This window comes from Gorilla gorilla, chromosome 18, assembly GCF_029281585.2.
Source record: "Gorilla gorilla gorilla isolate KB3781 chromosome 18, NHGRI_mGorGor1-v2.1_pri, whole genome shotgun sequence".
NCBI classification, from domain to species: Eukaryota; Metazoa; Chordata; class Mammalia; order Primates; family Hominidae; genus Gorilla; species Gorilla gorilla.
Window position 1 is genome coordinate 90,859,925 of NC_073242.2, and position 17,659 is coordinate 90,877,583.

The 17,659-nt window shown below is 36.0% G+C and overlaps 1 protein-coding gene across 2 annotated transcripts in view; it reads right to left on the bottom strand.

Moving 5' to 3' along the window:
• Positions 1 to 17,659, bottom strand: part of CDH8 (cadherin 8) — a 382,846-nt gene that overhangs the window by 108,368 nt on the left and 256,819 nt on the right. The gene's annotated exons all lie outside the window — the stretch shown is intronic.

Here is a 17,659-nt window from a genome sequence, read left to right on the forward strand (position 1 = left end):
AAACTACTGTAGATACTAGACATCTTGTGTAGTTTTGGATGAGAAAAACATTCATAGTATTTTATTCCAAAACATTTTCCTCAAGTTTAAAATGAAAGCCATGCATTATTATTGATGCTTGATATTTCTTTCTTTTTTTTTTTTTTAATTGAGATATGGTCTTGCTCTGTCACCCAGACTGGAGTGCAGTGGTGCAATCTCGGCTCACTGCAACCTCCACCTCCTTGGCTCAAGCAATCCTCTCACCTCAGCCTCTGGAGTAGGTGGGACTACAGGCATGTGCCACCATGCCCATCTAATTTTTGTATTTGTAGTAGAGACAGCTTGTCACCATGCTGCCCAGGTGGGTCTCGGACTCTTGGCCTTAAGTGATTTGCCCGCCTCAGCTTCCCAAAGTGCTCGAATTATAGGCATGAGCCACCACACACAGCTGATACTTGACATTTCTAATAGATGTTAAGTATTCCAAAGAAATAATGATTCCCACTTAAACAATTTTTATTCATAAAGAGGCCCTTAGAGGATATGTTCATATAGTCTATAAAGATGGTAACAGAGACACTGCAAGTTTAGATTTTATAAGATAGTTTGGATTTTTTAATTATAGTCGGTAAAAAAGTACTACACCTTATAATCCAAATCCAGTTATTGGGGCCAAAATTGAGCCAAAGAATTAATATGCACCATGTCAGAAACAAAAAGTATCTAAGCTCTTACTTATTTGAGTGGAGGTAGAAAAAGTAATAATAATAAGTAATAAGGAAAAAACAATAATAAAAACAGTAGGAGCTTTCATCTGACAGGTCACATTGGATATTATTATATATTACTTTTTTATTTAGTGAAAATTAAATCAGTACAACCACTCAAAATGAAGAAACTACATACGCTACCCATAAGAAATGAATGCAGGACTCCCAACATTTCTGGATTTAATTGTAAGGTCTCAAACTTAGTACTGTCTGAATGTGAAATCCCTTCCCTTTCTTAGGAAAACTTCTAGGTTCTCAAAGATAAAATCCTTTCTAATGTCCTTCAGCTTCCACACAAAAACTTATCGACAAGGTTTTTGATAAAATAGTGTAGATACAAGACATGTTACACAGTTTTCCATGAGAAAAAAACTCGTAGCATTTTGTTCCAAAATATTTTCCTGAAGGTTAAAATCAAAGCCATATATTATTACTGATCCTTGATGTTTCTAATAGGTGTTAAGCATTCCAGAGAAATAATGATTCATGTGTTTCATTTATAATGATTATTAAATCACTAGATGAATAAATGAAAATATAATTAACAGCTAGGTTGATTGTTGGATGGATAAACAAGTGATTGCATGAACTGATGAGTCAAAGGAAGAATACTACCAGAAGCCATTTTTTGTTTTTTTTTATTTTGTTTATATTTATATTATATATAACAGTTGTACATATTTTGGGGGGTACATGTGATATTTTGACACATGTATAGAATGTATGGTGATTAGATTATGCTAATCAGGATATCCATTATCTCAAATATTTATCTTTTCTTTGTGTTGAAAACATTACAATTCTTCCAGCTATTTTGAAATATACAATAAATTATTGTTAACTATATTTTCCCTACTTTAATAATGAATACTAAAACCTATTTCTATCTAACTGCATTTTTTTTAATTTCAACTTATATTTTATTTTATGTTCAGAGGGGGACATATGCAGGTTACCTGGGTATATTGTGTGATGTGATGCTGAGATTTGGGGTATGAATGGCCCCATCAACCAGGTAATGAGCATAGTACCCAACAGTTAGTTTTTCAGCACTTGCCCCCTACTTCCCTCCCTCCTCTAGCAGGCATCAGTCTACTGCTGCCAGTTTTATGTCCATGTGTACCCAATGTTTAGCTCCCACTTACAAGTCAGAACATGCAGTATTTAGTTTTCCAAGAGCAGTATATTTTGCTTAATGTAAAATATAATTCAGAACTTCAAGTCAATATAGGAGATACAAGGCAAACAACGACTCTTGTGAAAAGAAGTTTCATGGTTAAGTCAGTTTGCAAGAGTTAGAATATGGGCCTCAGGTAAATTCAGGCCCAGTGAAGAGTGCAAAGTATTGGGTGAAAGCCAACTATTTGTCACTAAGGGAGTATTAATCTTAAGGAATGTATAATTATCACAAGGAGTTATAATTAACATGCGGAATAATCAGAAAATGAGAATTTAGTTGAACTGTGTGACTATGATTATTAATATTTTGTGTATATATAGTATACATTTAATGTATCCACATCTTTATATATTTATTAAATATGTATTTATGTACAGCCACGTATTGGCATGTGTAGTGTGTATAAACTTGTATTCATATTAGAGAAATAATTTTAGACTGTTACTTTCAGTTAAATATTTCAAAATAGTAGAAATAATAGGGTGAATTAAACAATTTAAATTGTCAGTTTCAAGAAAAGTTTACATAAATTTCAAATATATTAAATTTTATACAGTGGCTGTGTGCCAATTGTGAGCCTATGGATGATTTTGTTCTTTAATGATTTTCTCTTTTATTTTATTTTATTTATTTTATCTGTGTTATCCATGCATCACACATTTAATCAAGATAAAATAACTGAATTTTATTTTATTTTCATTAATAGAGTTTTCTTCTTTTTCTTCTTCTTCTTCTTCTCCTTCTCCTTCTCCTTCTCTGCCTTCTTCTTCTTCTTCTCCTTCTTCTTTTTTTGGCGGTGGGGACAGGGTCTCGCGTCTCGCTCTGTCGCCCAGGCTGGAGTGCAACGGTTCAATCTAAGCTCACTACAACCTCTGCCTCCCTGGTTCAAGCGATTCTTGTGCCTCAGCCTCCAGAGTAGCTGGGATTACAAGCACATACCACCATGCCTGGCTAATGTTTGTAATTTTAATAGAGACGGGGTTTCACCATGTTGACCAGGCTCGTCTCAAACTCCCGGGCTCAAGTGATCCACCCACCCCAGCCAACCAAAGTGCTCAGATTACAGGCATAAGCCACTGCAACCAACCTTAATAGAGATTTTGTAACCAAGTTGTTACTTCCAGTCTCCCAAAACACTGATATTTTGTACATTTTTGTGTCTTTAAAATATATAATACAAGCAAGATTTTCTTGTACATTTTCTGTCACAGTTGCCTCTTCTCTGTTTTTCCAATAACCAGCAATATTTTCTATTACTAAATATTTAAGGTAAATTTGAATTCATGTGTCATTCTCTCCATTTACAAATTTACTTTATGAAACCATTGAAAACCATTTCAAGAAATTCCCCAGATGAAAATATTATATAGCGGATTACTAGTAAAGTAAGGGAAGTCATGAAGTATTACTAAAAGATTCCTTTTTAGATTTTGGGAGGCAACAGAAATACACACACACATACACACACACACACACACACACACACACATTTGTAATTTACAATTATTCTGAATAACTGAAAATTGTAATTACATACATAATACCAAGATCAAAATCCTTGTCTAAAGAGATCAATTATGTGGTACTATCATATTTAACATAGTGTGCTATCCCAGCAAATTAAATAGAGAACATATTTTTTTGTCTAAATCTCTAGTTACTCTTCATTCTTTTCACTTCAACAGGTTTCTCAAAGTACATTCTAAATCTCAACCATATTGAAATTATTTGAGATGTTTGCAAAAAGTACGTATTATTGACCCTGGCATATGTCCCATTGAATAAGAATCTCTAGGCTTTGGAAATGGGATTCTCACTGTCCTAGAAGTTCGACAAACATAGCTCCATCTTCCTGTGTGCACATAGTTACTGTTGAACGAATCCTAATCCAATCATTTCTCCAGTAAGCTGGCCCCTATAGACCCCTGCAGTTTAGTAATTTAGACTCTATTTTTAGATCCATTGAGTTCTCGATTAAAATATCCTTGCAACAAAGAAGGGTAGACACGACATTTGTGTCTACATTATCTTTTTTAAATTTCCAATACATTGTCCCTATTTGACCATCACAGTTCCCTCCAAGTTAAGTAGGAGAAGTATTATTAATGTTTCTTGGTTTGCAGAGAAAAAGTAAAAAAGTTTTAGTGGATTTAAGAAACATTCCCGGGTCACACAGTGGGTTAGACTGCAAAGCCAAGCCTTAAACCAAGGACTAGTTTTATCCAAAAACAAAGCAAAAAGAAAATATTTAAAGGGATTTATGAAGAAATAGGCAAAATAAACAAATGCTCTCTGCTTTCAGAATGCTCTGTGGTTTTAGGACTTACAACTGTTAAGGTATTTAAGATGTATTTTATAATATTTAATATCTATTAATACTTAATGATAAAATATTATCATTTGATTTTTAAAGTCATTGAGAACTCGAATTATCTTTTGTAACTTAATGCTTTTGTGTGATTCACAATCACACACTTTTAAAACATGGCTCCAAATTCTATGAAATACCTTTCACTGAAAGATAGGGTAGCTGTTCTCTTGAATATAGGCTCTGTGATAGATCAATAGTGTATGAACGAAGTGGCACTGTGCTAATTTCTAAGCTCAAGTCTTAAGAAGTTAGCAGCTTCTATCTCTCTTGGGGTACTTCATCTTGGAATGCAAATACCAGGCCATGGAGAAGCCCAAACTCTCCCTTGGAAAGGCAGTGATGGCCACCACCAATTTGCCAGCCATATGATTGAGCCATGTTGGAACTGGGTAGTCAGTCTCTTCAAAGCTGCCCCAGTTTATATCACATTCTGCAGAGACAAACTGACCCTGGCAAGCCCTGCCCAAATTTCAAATTTGCGAACAAAATAAATGGTGGTGTTTTTTTCTGCCGCTAAGTTCTGGGATTTGTTGTTATGCCGCAGTAGATAATCAAAACAGATTTGAGTTCCTTGAAGTAAGGTACTGCTGTAATGACAACGTAAAGCATGTGGCACTGGTTCTGGGACCAGGTGGCAGGCAGGAGATAGATTAATTGAGAATATTGTTAGTAAAAACTTAATGGTCCTCAGGGAAAGTGTTAGTGAAAGAGCAAAGGATTTGCAGAAGCTGTTGGTGAGATCTCACAGTAAAGTAACTACAACAAGGAAAATATTATTGGAAATTAGAGGAAAGGAAACCTGTGTATATACTGGTGAGAATTTTGACCATGACACCTTTGAGTCAAGTAGAAAAAAAGAAAATGCCCCTAGTGAATTTGATGATTTAATTAAAGAGATTCAAGGAAGAGGCAGAATATTAGATTACTATACAGCTTTTTCTCAATACCTAAACAAAATGTGAATGGAGATAAATCAGTTAAAGAAGGAACTTTTTCTGAAATTAGGACTGTTTGAGGTCTTTTTGTTTTGTTTTGTTGTTGTTTTGTTTTGTTTTGTTTGAGATTGAGTTTTGCTCTTGTTGTCCAGGCTGGAGTGCAATGGCATGATCTTGGCTCACTGCAACTTCTGCCCTCTGGATTCAAGGGATCCTCCTATCTTAGCCTCCAAAGTAGCTGGGATTACAGGTGCATGCCACCACGCCTGGCTTATTTTTGTGTTATTGGTACAGACAGGGTTTCTCCATGTTGGCCAGGCTGTTCTTGAACTTCTGACCTCAAGTGATCTGCCCACCTCAGCTTCCCAATGTTTGAGTTTGAAAATATATATTTTTTGATTCTCAGCTTCTCCAGAGAAAAATAATTCTCAAATTAAGAAAGAGTCTCAGTTCATAGATCAAATACATAATGGGGCTATATGATCTTTTGTTGTTAATATCTCAGAAATATCTGAGGTTTTTTTACTAGAACTTTCAAAGAAATAGAAGGTCCTCTGAGGAGCTTAATCCATTTATGCTGGGGGTTGCAATTTCCTGGGTGTGAAAAATCAGACTTTGGTGATGCCATTGAGCAGTAGGATATAAAGAACTCCCACATGCTTAGCGTTCCAAAAATGGAACATGAGGCATAAATGGGCTAAGGATAGGGTATGTCTCATAGACCCTCTACTAAGAATCGTAACAGCATTGACCACAGCAGATTCACGAGGTGTCCAAAGTCAAGAAGAGCTCACCCTGAAGAGATTTGTGAGTGTGATTGCTGCCTAATGAAATGAGTTACAAATTGATTTTTAGGAAACTTACAAAATATTTAAAGAAAGCATATTGGCTTTTACAAAAAAGACAGCAAACAATGAAAAAATGCTGCCAGACTCCCAAACATTTACAGGCAGCATGCAGATTGAGAAGACATCTCAGTTACAGACACAGATAATTTATTTTTAAAAAAGAAGAAAGAAGGAGGAAGAAGGAGGAAGAGGAGGAGGTGGAAGAAGAGGAAGAGGAAGAGAAGGAAAAGGAGAAGGAAAGTAATAGTAGTAGTATAGCAGTAGTAGGAGGAGGAAGAGGGGATGGAGAAGGGGAGGATGGGAACAGAACCAAGAGCCATGTGTCTAGAGTCAAAAGTCTAGGAGAATCAGTTCTCTGAAACAGTACTGGATACTCATCAAGGAACCAGTAACATGTGCCAAAATGATTCCAAGAATCACTATTTACCAGTAACTGCCATATGACTTCCACTTTCTCTGTTCTTGAGTAATGCTGTCTACAGAAATTATCCTTATTCTATTCCCCCATTGTATACTGGGTCAGCTCGAGGATGATGCTCTAATGATTTAAAATCTCAGAGTGTTTTTAGTAGGAATGCAAATATTTTGTGGCCAAAGGTCAACTGTGTTTGTTTTAAATCATGACATTAATTATTTAATACTCCTCTCATTGAGTTTCTTCCCCTGGATATGGGCTCTCTTACTGAATAAGTAATTGAAGATGACAGATGCAACGAATGTTGTGTCAATATCAGAGCTGCTTGGACCTTAAGAAAATGGCAGGTTTGACTCTCTATCACTCTTTGGATTGTTAGTCTTGGAACACCGATACCATGAAACATGGACACCATGAAACACAGATACCAACACACCCCCCACCCCAACCCAAGGAAACGTTTATGGAGGAGAACCAAAACAAACCTCAGTTTCCCAGATGTTTGAGTGAGCCACATGGGTCTTCCAGCCTGTGTAAACCCACCCCAGTTGACACTGTCTAGATTAGAAATGGTCTGACCCTGTTTGGCCTTACCCATATTATACATTTTTGAACAAATTAATTGGTTACTATTATTTTAAACCACTAAGTTTGGGGTTAATTTGTTATGAGATAAAATATATTTGGAAGAAAATTTTATTTATTTATTTATTTATTTATTTATTTATTTATTTATCTATCTATCTATCTATCTATCTATCTGAGACAGAGTCTCACTCAGTAGCCCAAGCTGGAGTGCAGTGGCGCAATCTTGGGTCACTGCAACCTCTGTCTCCTGGGTTCAAGTGATTCTCCTGCCTCAGCCTCCCAGTAGCTGGGATTACAGGTGCCCACCACCACGCCCAGCTAATTTTTTTGAATTTTTAGTAGAGACAGGGCTTCACCATGTTGACCAGGCTGGTCTCGAGCCCGTGACCTCAAATGATTATCCTGCCTCAGCCTCTTAAAGTGCTGGGATTACAGGCATGAGCCACCGTGTCTGGCAAGGAACGGAATTTTAATAGCCTCTCTTCTAAACTTGAAATGTCTAGAAATATTTAAGTAGAATCTCTAAAATAGAGGCTAAAACTAAAATACTTTAGCAGATAATATTGACTATTTGTCATATTAGTTATGTATAGTGTAAACATAATTACATGAGGCAGTATAAGAAACATCTAGCAAGTCACCTGATATATTAACATTAAACAAATAAAAATAACTCAAAATGTGGGTTAAAATTAATTATAAATATCAAACAAAGACGAGACATCATTGTATTTGTAAGGTTTCTTTTCAAGAAGATGCAAAAACAGAGGGAAGACACAAACAATGAATTTGAAGTAATTGTGTTTTCCAAAAGAGTATCAATTTGCAGATCTATAATTTACTGAAAATTATTTTCCTCAAAGTCACATGACACACAAATACACCCATATCATCACATGACATTGATTTTCTTATAACATTTCACATGATACATATATAAATATGTGTGTATAATTTAAAATTAATTATGATACTTTTAAAATTAAGAAGAAGACCAGTATTTCTGATCTGGCTTAGACAATATTTGATCAGAAAAACAAAAGCATGAGTGTCCACAGAAGAAATAACTGCCAATTTCAGTGTTTCAAACACAATGTTGCATGGGTATTATAAATAACTTTTCTGCAAGTTATAAATAGAGACCATCTTTACAGTATAAACAGTCTTTCTGTTTGATTTAGGAGTAAACTGAAGCTTTAGATACATATTCAAAATGCATTTCCCAGAAGATTTCTGGTTTTATAGTCTTTGATGATAACTAATTCTGGTACATGTGCATTTTGTGTTTTTGGCTATTGGAAAAGGAAGTTCATCCACATGATCCTTTGAGTTGCAAACAATCCCTAGAGCTAAAGACCTCCCTTAATGGTAGGCAGAGTATAAACCCTGTCTGAATATTAGGATCACCTGGGAAGCTTCAAAAAATACAAACGTATGAGTTCCACACTAAAACAAAGAAGAATACAGTGGTGACACCTGGGCACTAGCAAGCTTTAACAGCATCTTCCTGTGGGTTATGTACTGCATATTCCATTTGTATAACATTTTTATAATGGCAAAATTAGGCCAGGTGCGGTGGCTCATGCCTGTAATCCCAGGACTTTGGGAGGCTGAGGTGGGTGGATCACCTAAGTTCAGGAGTTAAAGACCAGCCTGGGCAATATACTGAGACTCTGTCTCTACAAAAAATAAAACTAGCTGGGTGTGGTGGCACATGCTTGTAGTCCCAGCTACTCGGGAGGCTGAGGTGGGAGGGTCACTTGAACCTAGAGGTGTTGAGCCTACAGTGAGCTGAGATTGAGCCACTGCACTTCAGTCTGGACAACAGAGCAAGACTTTGTCTCAAAAAATAAGTAAAAAGAAAAGGACAAAATTATAAAAATTGAAAATAGATTAGTGGTTGCCATGAACTAAAGATGGGAGGTGAGGCTCCGGAGGTAGGCAGATATGGTGGGATCCTGGTGGTGGTGGACTTCCTCTGGGCATTGCCCGTGGTGGTGTATACATAAACTTACACATGTGGTAAAACTGCACAGAACTAACCACAAACACATATACATGCAATGCATACAAGGACAATTGGGGCTATCTGAATAAACTGGGTAGATTGAATCAATGTGAATATTCTGGTTATAGTATTGTACTATAGTTTTGTAAGATGTCACCATTGGAAAAACAACTATGTAAAGGATAAATAGAGTCTCTCTGTATTATTTCTTAAAACTGCATGCAAACATTGAAAATAGAAAGTCTAAGTAAAAAACAAAACTTCCTGATGACTATTACCTCCCTAAGATTGGAAAACCAAATACCATTTTCAAAACTGTTAACAGAAGTTTCCAGATAGGGAAGGAACTGGTCCAGGTCAATGGTTTGCAACTAGTGGACTACACTGCAGTATGAGTGTTGCTTAGATATTCGTTAAAAATTCAAATTCTCAGGCCCCAAACAAGACCTACTGAATTAGGAACTCTGAAGATGGCACCAAGTAATCTGTAATAGTCCTTCCAGGTGAATGTGCTACATGCTAAACTTTCAGAGACATTAGCTTAGGGTTTTGTTTTGTGATAACTATTTCATATGAATAAATAGTATTAAATGTGTATTATATATGAATAGAGCATTGTTACTTATAGCCAATGACTAGCGGAGTCAGCATCACCTAGAGGCTTTTTAGAAATGTAGAATCTGCACCCCAAACTTGGGGAATCCCAATCTGTGTTTTAACAAGATCCCCATGTAATTCATAGGCATATAAAGGCTTGAGAAGCAGTGCCTTAGAGTATTTGCTGAACAACTATTATATGCAGTCCATCAAAATGCAGCTGTGCTTCTGGTGAAAATAAGAGCATTTGGACACCAACTTCCTGCTGGGGCAGGGATGTTAAACAAATTGCCCTCGATCACACATCTCATAAGGAGGCCACCCAGGATTTCAGCTTGCATAGGATGTAAAAGAACAACAGGAAAGAGTCTTCTAGTCTGGATTCCTCCAGAGCCTATGTTCATAACACTGTGCAAAACTGCCCAGGCTTTCTTTGTCTGTTCGGCCAGCTCCAGTGGGCCAGTTCTGGTTTCCAAGCATTTACAGCAGGGAATGTCATGAATTGCATACACACGTGCCAGGGTCAGAATAGATACCAGTATTCGCTCAGACCGTTCTGACCATATTACTGTCTGAACACTAAGCTCATAACAGGAACTTCAAATCTACCACCCTAGGATTCTCTGGCTTCAGGATAGCAGAAAGTCTGCATGTTCTCTTCCTCCTTTGCAAAGCATCCCATTGATCCTCTCATGTAAATCACAGGGCAAGACTCCAAGTCTACAGAATGCACACTAACCGTAAAATAATACTGTTGGGAGCTAGAGTTGAATGGGAAATCTCTGATTCTCCTGGATAGGATTTTCTTCATATTTATCTTCCAAACTTCAATTCTGTAGAAGTGTGCGGGCAGAACCAAGCGTTACCTGGATGCACAGTTGACAGCATAAAAAATCATTTATCATTTTTATATCTAGGGTTTAACTTCAGGAAAATAGCACAATTCACATAGAGTAGATAGATTTCAAGGGAAGGGTAGTTTTTAATTCTTTTGTTGAATAAGTAGGGAGGCATGACTGGAAAATGTTTCAAAGCTGTTAGGGGATACGTGAGGATTCTGTATAATTTCATAGATCTTTACTTGAAGTGATAAATAAAAAAGGTTATACCTGTAAGAGCAAAATAAATGGCTAATGGAGCAAGGCATACATTCATCAATAATAGTTAACAATCGCAACTAATGTTATTGAACATGATATGCTAGTTTCTCTGATAGCCTTGGATATTCAAAGATAAATAATTTAGGATGAGAAATACATATGAATCAAATGAATTAATATGTCTACTAAAATTACTTGACAATTGCAATGGGCCAGGCATAGTGAAATGTGCAAAATATGGCTTCTCTACTTTAAATCCCATGACATTCCTATGATATTGATATTATCATTCATATTCCATGAAGCAGGAAACTGAAACTCAGAAACAGGAAATGACTCTCCCATGGTTACATAGCAAGTTGGTGGCCCAGTCAAAACTCCAACAAAGACCTCTCTGCCCAAAACTGTTTTCTTCAATGAAAGAAGTGAGAAGGGGAATCGAAAATGAATAGAAGGAGGTCAGAAGGAGTTAGCTGAGAAAGGAGTAGATTTTAGACTCAAATCAGAGTTCTTCAGTACTTGTCCTCTCTTCCACAGATGATTTCAAATGTACTCAGTTTGCCGTAGGAAAACTAAGATTAATTACTACCATCTATATGAACTGTTAACTATTCATATTCAATTCCTGATGCAACATGGTAACCATTTTACATGTCAGCAAAACTGTCAGATTAATGTTACTGTACATTTTAGTTCATCTCAATGCTCAAGTACACTAGAGATTCTCTGTCATCCTAGTCTCTCATATCATGAGTTATTGAAGGAAAGTGACACATTTAGGGTTATGTAAAGGGTGGCATGATGTAGACAAAGAAATGAACTCAAATTAGTTCTCAGTTCTCCAATGTTCATTTTAATGTAGAGAAATATTTCACCCCCCTTCCCTTTAGGATATAAATATAGATACAGATATACAAATACCCCATCATGTAAAAGTTTAAAAAATAATTTCCATGTGATGTTGGAGAATTAATGAGCTAATATTTGTAAATTGTTCAGAGCAATATTGCAATTGTAAACCTGGAGTGGTTTGGTCAAGCTTCCTACTGCTGTCTTAGGAAAAGGATTTTCTATCTATTTTTATCTTATTTTCTAAACTTGAAAAATGGGTCTAATAATCCCTGCCCTTTACATACCTCAGAGAGATGTTTCAAGAATTAATGAAATATGTGTAAAGAGCTGTAAACTGGATAAATGAAGACATCATTGCCATTACTCTATTGAATTCTTCAAATAAAATTTTCAGTAGAACTACGACCTTTCCGACCTTTGCCAATAAGGCAGACATGAAAATGTAGTAATAATATAATTTTAAAAGAGGTCTTTCCTGTTTAAATTAAGTGCATAAATCAAATTTCTAAATCTCAAACATATCTGAGAAGCTATGCAATTTTTCTAGAAAAAAATAATGAATGCATGGCAGGATCAAGAAATCAACAAAGAGATGATCTTCAAATACTTTAGGCTGACATTTCAGTTTGTCCCCTAAACCCCAGATGAGATTATTGTCATTATAGCCATGATTTCAAAGATTTAATAAATAGACAATTATGGTTTGTTTCTCCTGAAATTCATCAGAATTAGTCGAGATACTCATTCAGCTTTACCCCTCATCTGTTGCTTGGTTGTGTCTGGGTAAAATGCCACTTGATTTAATTTATCATTTTTGTTCCAGATGTTTTGGCATCACATAGTTATAGATACACAATTGTATCCAAAAATGCTCTTAGATTAATGTAAGAGAGTTCTAGTGTTTTCTTCCCTCTGGGCTTTAACTACAGTAAGAGAAGAAATAACTTTATTGTTTTAAAATATGAAACTAAATGAAAATTTCATCTACCTCAACACAGTACAATAATAGACCCGTAGAAATTTTTCAGATTAGTTGCTGTTCTTTCAGAAATCCAAGGCTGATTCCGTGGTAGAAGAGAAAGGATAAGGCAGACAGAAATGATGAACAAAATAACAAACTAAATCTAGATACCTGCCATGACTCCATGTGATACTGAATTGAAAATAGTCTATTGATATAGAAAGAAAGATCTGTGAACACTTTAATTCCACCAGGTGCTAGCTCAGTGACCTTGAGGTAACCATTTCCTCTCTGCATATTTCAATTTTATTTATTTATTTATTTAATTTTTTATTTTAATAGCTTTAGAGTTACAGGTGGTTTGGGGTTACATATATGAATTGTGGAGTGGTGAAGTCTAAGATTTTAGTGCAACCATCACCCAAGTAGTGTACATTGTACCCAATAGGTAGTTTTTTGTTCTTCACCTCCCTCCCACCCTACCCCCTTCTGAGTTTCCAATGTGTATTATACCAGTCTGAATACCTTTGCATGCCCATAGCTTAGCTGCCACTTATAAGTGAGGACATGTGGGTATTTGGTTTTCAATTCCTGGGTTACTTCACTTAGAATAATGGCCCCCGGTTCCATCCAAATTGCTGCAAAAGATATTTCTTTTTGTGGCTGAGTAGTATTCCATGGTGTACATACATATGCTACATTTTCTTTATCCATTCATTGTTTGATGGACACTTATGTTGATTCTGTATCCTAGCAACTGTGAATCGCACTGTGATAAACATACACATGCAGGTGCCTTTTTGATATAGTGACTTCTTTTCCCTTGGGTAGATATCCAGCATGGGATTGCGGATCAAATTGTAGATCTACTTTAATTCTTTGAGAAATCTCCATACTGTTTTCCATAGACATTATACTAGTTTACATTCCCACCAGCAGTGTATAAGAATTCCTTTTCATCACCTCCACACTGTCTATTTTTGTTTGTTTGTTTGTTTGTTTGTTTTTAACTTTTTAATAATGACCATTCTGGCTGAAGTAAAGTAGTATCTCATTTCTGGTTTTACTTTGATCTCAATTTTATAAAATGGGGATAACATAACCTACCTACTTCAGTATCTATTCATTGTAATATTATGTGTTAGGAAATTATGCTAAAAAAGTTAATACTCGTTTGTTCTGTGCAAGTTACTTATGTTGTGAAGAGGAGCTTCAGGCCAAGTTTATCCTGGCTTTTTAAAGTGCAGGACTAACCTTTGAGCTGCAAGCATACTTCACTGTTGGGATCCACGTACGTGCTTTGGATAAAACAATCTGCAGCAAAAGGAGAGAATGGGCATTCTATGCAGCAAGCCATCAGACATCTTGCTCTCTTGAAGAGTATGGAAATATTCATATTCTAAATGATATTTCTTCTGCTATGCTGACACTACCCCAAGTGTCTACCAAAATGATTTCCGCATGACTTGTGTGTGTGTGCGACACTATTCATACCATTTCTAAGTAAAATAATCACTCTACAAAATTGATGGTGATTTTCAGTGTAAGCAACATAAGCTATGATTGTTAGCATTGTCACAGTTTGTATCACTAGAATCAATCTGATGTATATCCGTGCTTGCAAAATGAATATTAGTTAAGCACATTCTAATTATGAATTCATGAAAAGTCTTAGGGTTGAAGAATTACTTGGCACCATCTCAGTTGAATGATCTTCAGGAAACAAGTCAGCTGTCTGAGTTCTGGCTACATCACCTGAAACACAGGATAATAATACCAGCCATGGACCATTTTATATAGTTGTTTTGAGGCTTCACTGTAGTAAAGAATAAAGAATCAGTGTACAATGAATAGGATATCATAATGGAAATGTTAAGAATTCCTGTTACTAACATTAAAAAAGTAGGGAGGTCAAAGTTATTCTTCTCTGGCAAGGACCCTCATTCATGACAAAATTTTTCAAAATGTCAGTCACCTTGCTAGGTTCATTGAGATTTAGGGTTTTGTCCTCAATTTGGTAGGAACAGAAATTTTAGTCTATCAGCACATTCCTAAACTGAGTGTTGCTTCAGCACAGACATGCATTAGCCAAGTTCTAAGAAGACAGTCACTTAACAATAAAGCTAATTCGTTAAGTTACAATAAAAAATAAAATGTCTGCCAAAAGCTTTGGAGTGTGGCATATCGGTAAGGCAGAGGGTCTGCCTCAAAGCCTGGCTCCATCAATTATTTGCTGCAAAGTCTTTAGAACTCAGAGAGATACAATAGCTGCCCAATTTTCTCCTTCCTACAGTGTTGATAATAGAATTCCCCACAACATGGGGCAGTTTTGTAAAGTACATAGGTGATTCTCTTCAAAGTGCTTTGTGTCAAACACTGAGAAAAGAAGGCTTAAGAAATGGTGGAATGGTAGCTGTTATTATTATGGTTGTTATTATTATTTAAGTAAGCACATATTGTTGCAACTCTTTCTAAAATTGAATAAAATAATCACCAAAAGTGATTTGAAAAACATGGAGTTAAAGCCATGAGGGTAAGATGTGTAATTTAAATTTTAGTGGCCTTATAATTGATAATCTGCTCTAGCTCCAGAGGGTTGGCCCCCGGAAGAGCACTTCAGGCTTTCTCTCTGTGTCTTTCCCTTTCTCTGTCTCTCTGTCTCTCTGTCTCTCTGTCTCTCTGTCTCTCTGTCTCTCTGTCTCTCTCTCTCTCTCTCTCTCTCTCTCTCTCTCTCCCTCTCTCTCGCAGTGCCTGGGTAAATTTCCCCAATTTCTAGCTGTGTGACCCTATTAATTGTTCTGAAAGGGTAATACAAAGGAGTTATCAATGGGCGAGTCTTGATCTGCCCTGGGAACAATTTTGTCTCTTGAGAAGGCAACCTTATTTGGTGCGACCCTAAAAGTGTAAATTATAATGCCAATGTATTTCCTTTGGGGTTACCTTCATTTTCACTCTGCTCTTAACAATGATCCGCATTTTTTGAGTGCCTACTAATTACTCCATACCAAGAATCCTAACAAAGAAATTATAAGCATTACTTCTTTGAATAGCCAACCAACAGGTAATAAGCTGTTTCCATCAATGTTATATTCAAGATATATTAACAGTAACAATCCTTACTGTTACTATATCTCAAACTAATTACCTCAAGCTAATTGAGAAAATAAATACCTTTCTAAGGCATCAGTTCTCAAACAATTTGGTCTCAGGGTCACTTCACACACTTAAAAATTAATGAAGAACCCCAAAACCCTTTATGCATTAAAATTTTGTTATTGGGTTATACTTCTCAATATTTACCATATTGTAAGTTGAACACACACACACACACAAGAATATAGAAGCACAGATTCCATTGGCCATTGAGCTAATGGCTCAGTATGATATTGACAAGTGCCATATAGTCTCTGGAAATGTATACTTTCAACTGTGAGACAGACAAAGGCAAACAGTGTTGTCATATTATTATAAAAAAGTATTTCAACCTTGCAGAACGCTTAAAAATGTCTCAAAGACTCTAAAGATCCCTGGGCCACTCTTTGAATATTATGGTCTTAAAGAATAAAAGTCTGTTGCCCCAATCTCCCCCAATATGTTTCAATTACTCACTTTAAGACTAATTACTATGTTACATGCATTATACAACAACATAGAAAGATATCATTATCTGCACCTTAATGTGATGAAATTGAGGTTTAAAAGGAATGAGTACTTTGACTAACATTGCATAACTTCCCAATATCGTGGTCAGTTTACAATCCCATACCTTTCTGCCTAAATCTGTGCTCTTCACTATCATGTGAAACACAGACACTAAAGATTTATCAAATAGAAATGCAAAAAAAAAAAAACTTAGTAGTTGTCTCATTTCATCCACATATTGAAGAGAATTATGATGTTCAGAGGTACAATTACAATAATCCCATGGATTGAATCAACATTTCCCAAATGGATTTATTTTACCCACCTCTTTGACTTTTAAAATTAGATGTTTCTGTTGCACATAAAATAATTATAGTATGTGAACATTAAAAAGAAAGACCAAACTATTCATGTGAAAGTCACAGTAAGCCAAACTTCATGGCCAAAACTACACTGGATAAAATAAACATGCCATATTCTATGACTGTTATTTTTTATGATTTTGCAACCAAGTTGATGTAAGCAATGTGATTCCTGGATTTTTTATTCCTATATGTGTATTATCTAATATAGGACCTGGTGAATAACGGTGCATTTGAAACTCTGTACAAAGATGAACCTTGTTTAGAGGATGTTTGCCCATCTATCACACTTAGTAGTATCAAGGAGCAGAGAGAGTTCAGGCTTTGACATCAAATCTGGTGGATTCAAACCTCCCTTTATTACATCTATGGGCTTTTCCTTGTGTCCTGGCTTTCCTGAGTCTCGCATGACACATTTCTAAAACAGTGTTCAGGTTACATCCATCTAAACATTGTTATGAGGATTGAATGAAACAAGAAATGTAAGTACACAGAGACCAGCATTCTGCTTGGGATTAAGTAGCATCTTAAATGCTGGTTTATTTTCTGTTCTTTATTGTCACATGCAGATATCATTTCATGTTACAGATCTAGACATCGAACCAATAGAGAGCATGAAAGGGCAAGTGTATGTACTGCTCTTTTTGCATCCAGGCCATTTCCCTAAGTCATGATTCTTATTATGCCCAAGAAACAGCTTCTCCAGCCATTCTTCAACCAAAGTTAGGCCTTGGGTATCTATTTATACTGAGGCTTCCTTGTTAGTCTATTACTCATTCCTAAAGCACAGTCTCCAGATGGACATACAATGAAGTCTATCATAACCATAGCTGAATGCAAGAGACCAAGATCAACAAGTTCCTCCTTTGCATCTAAAAATATCCAAAACTTCCTGGATGGCCTCACGTTGTTCCCTTTGCCACTAACATTCTTGCTTTCCTTCTTCACTTGCCACATGGTAGTATCTGGATTGACTGTGAAGGGCACCAGAGAAAGCATCATACAGAACTCATTTCTTCCTCCTATTTGTGGTTTGGATGCTTTCTGT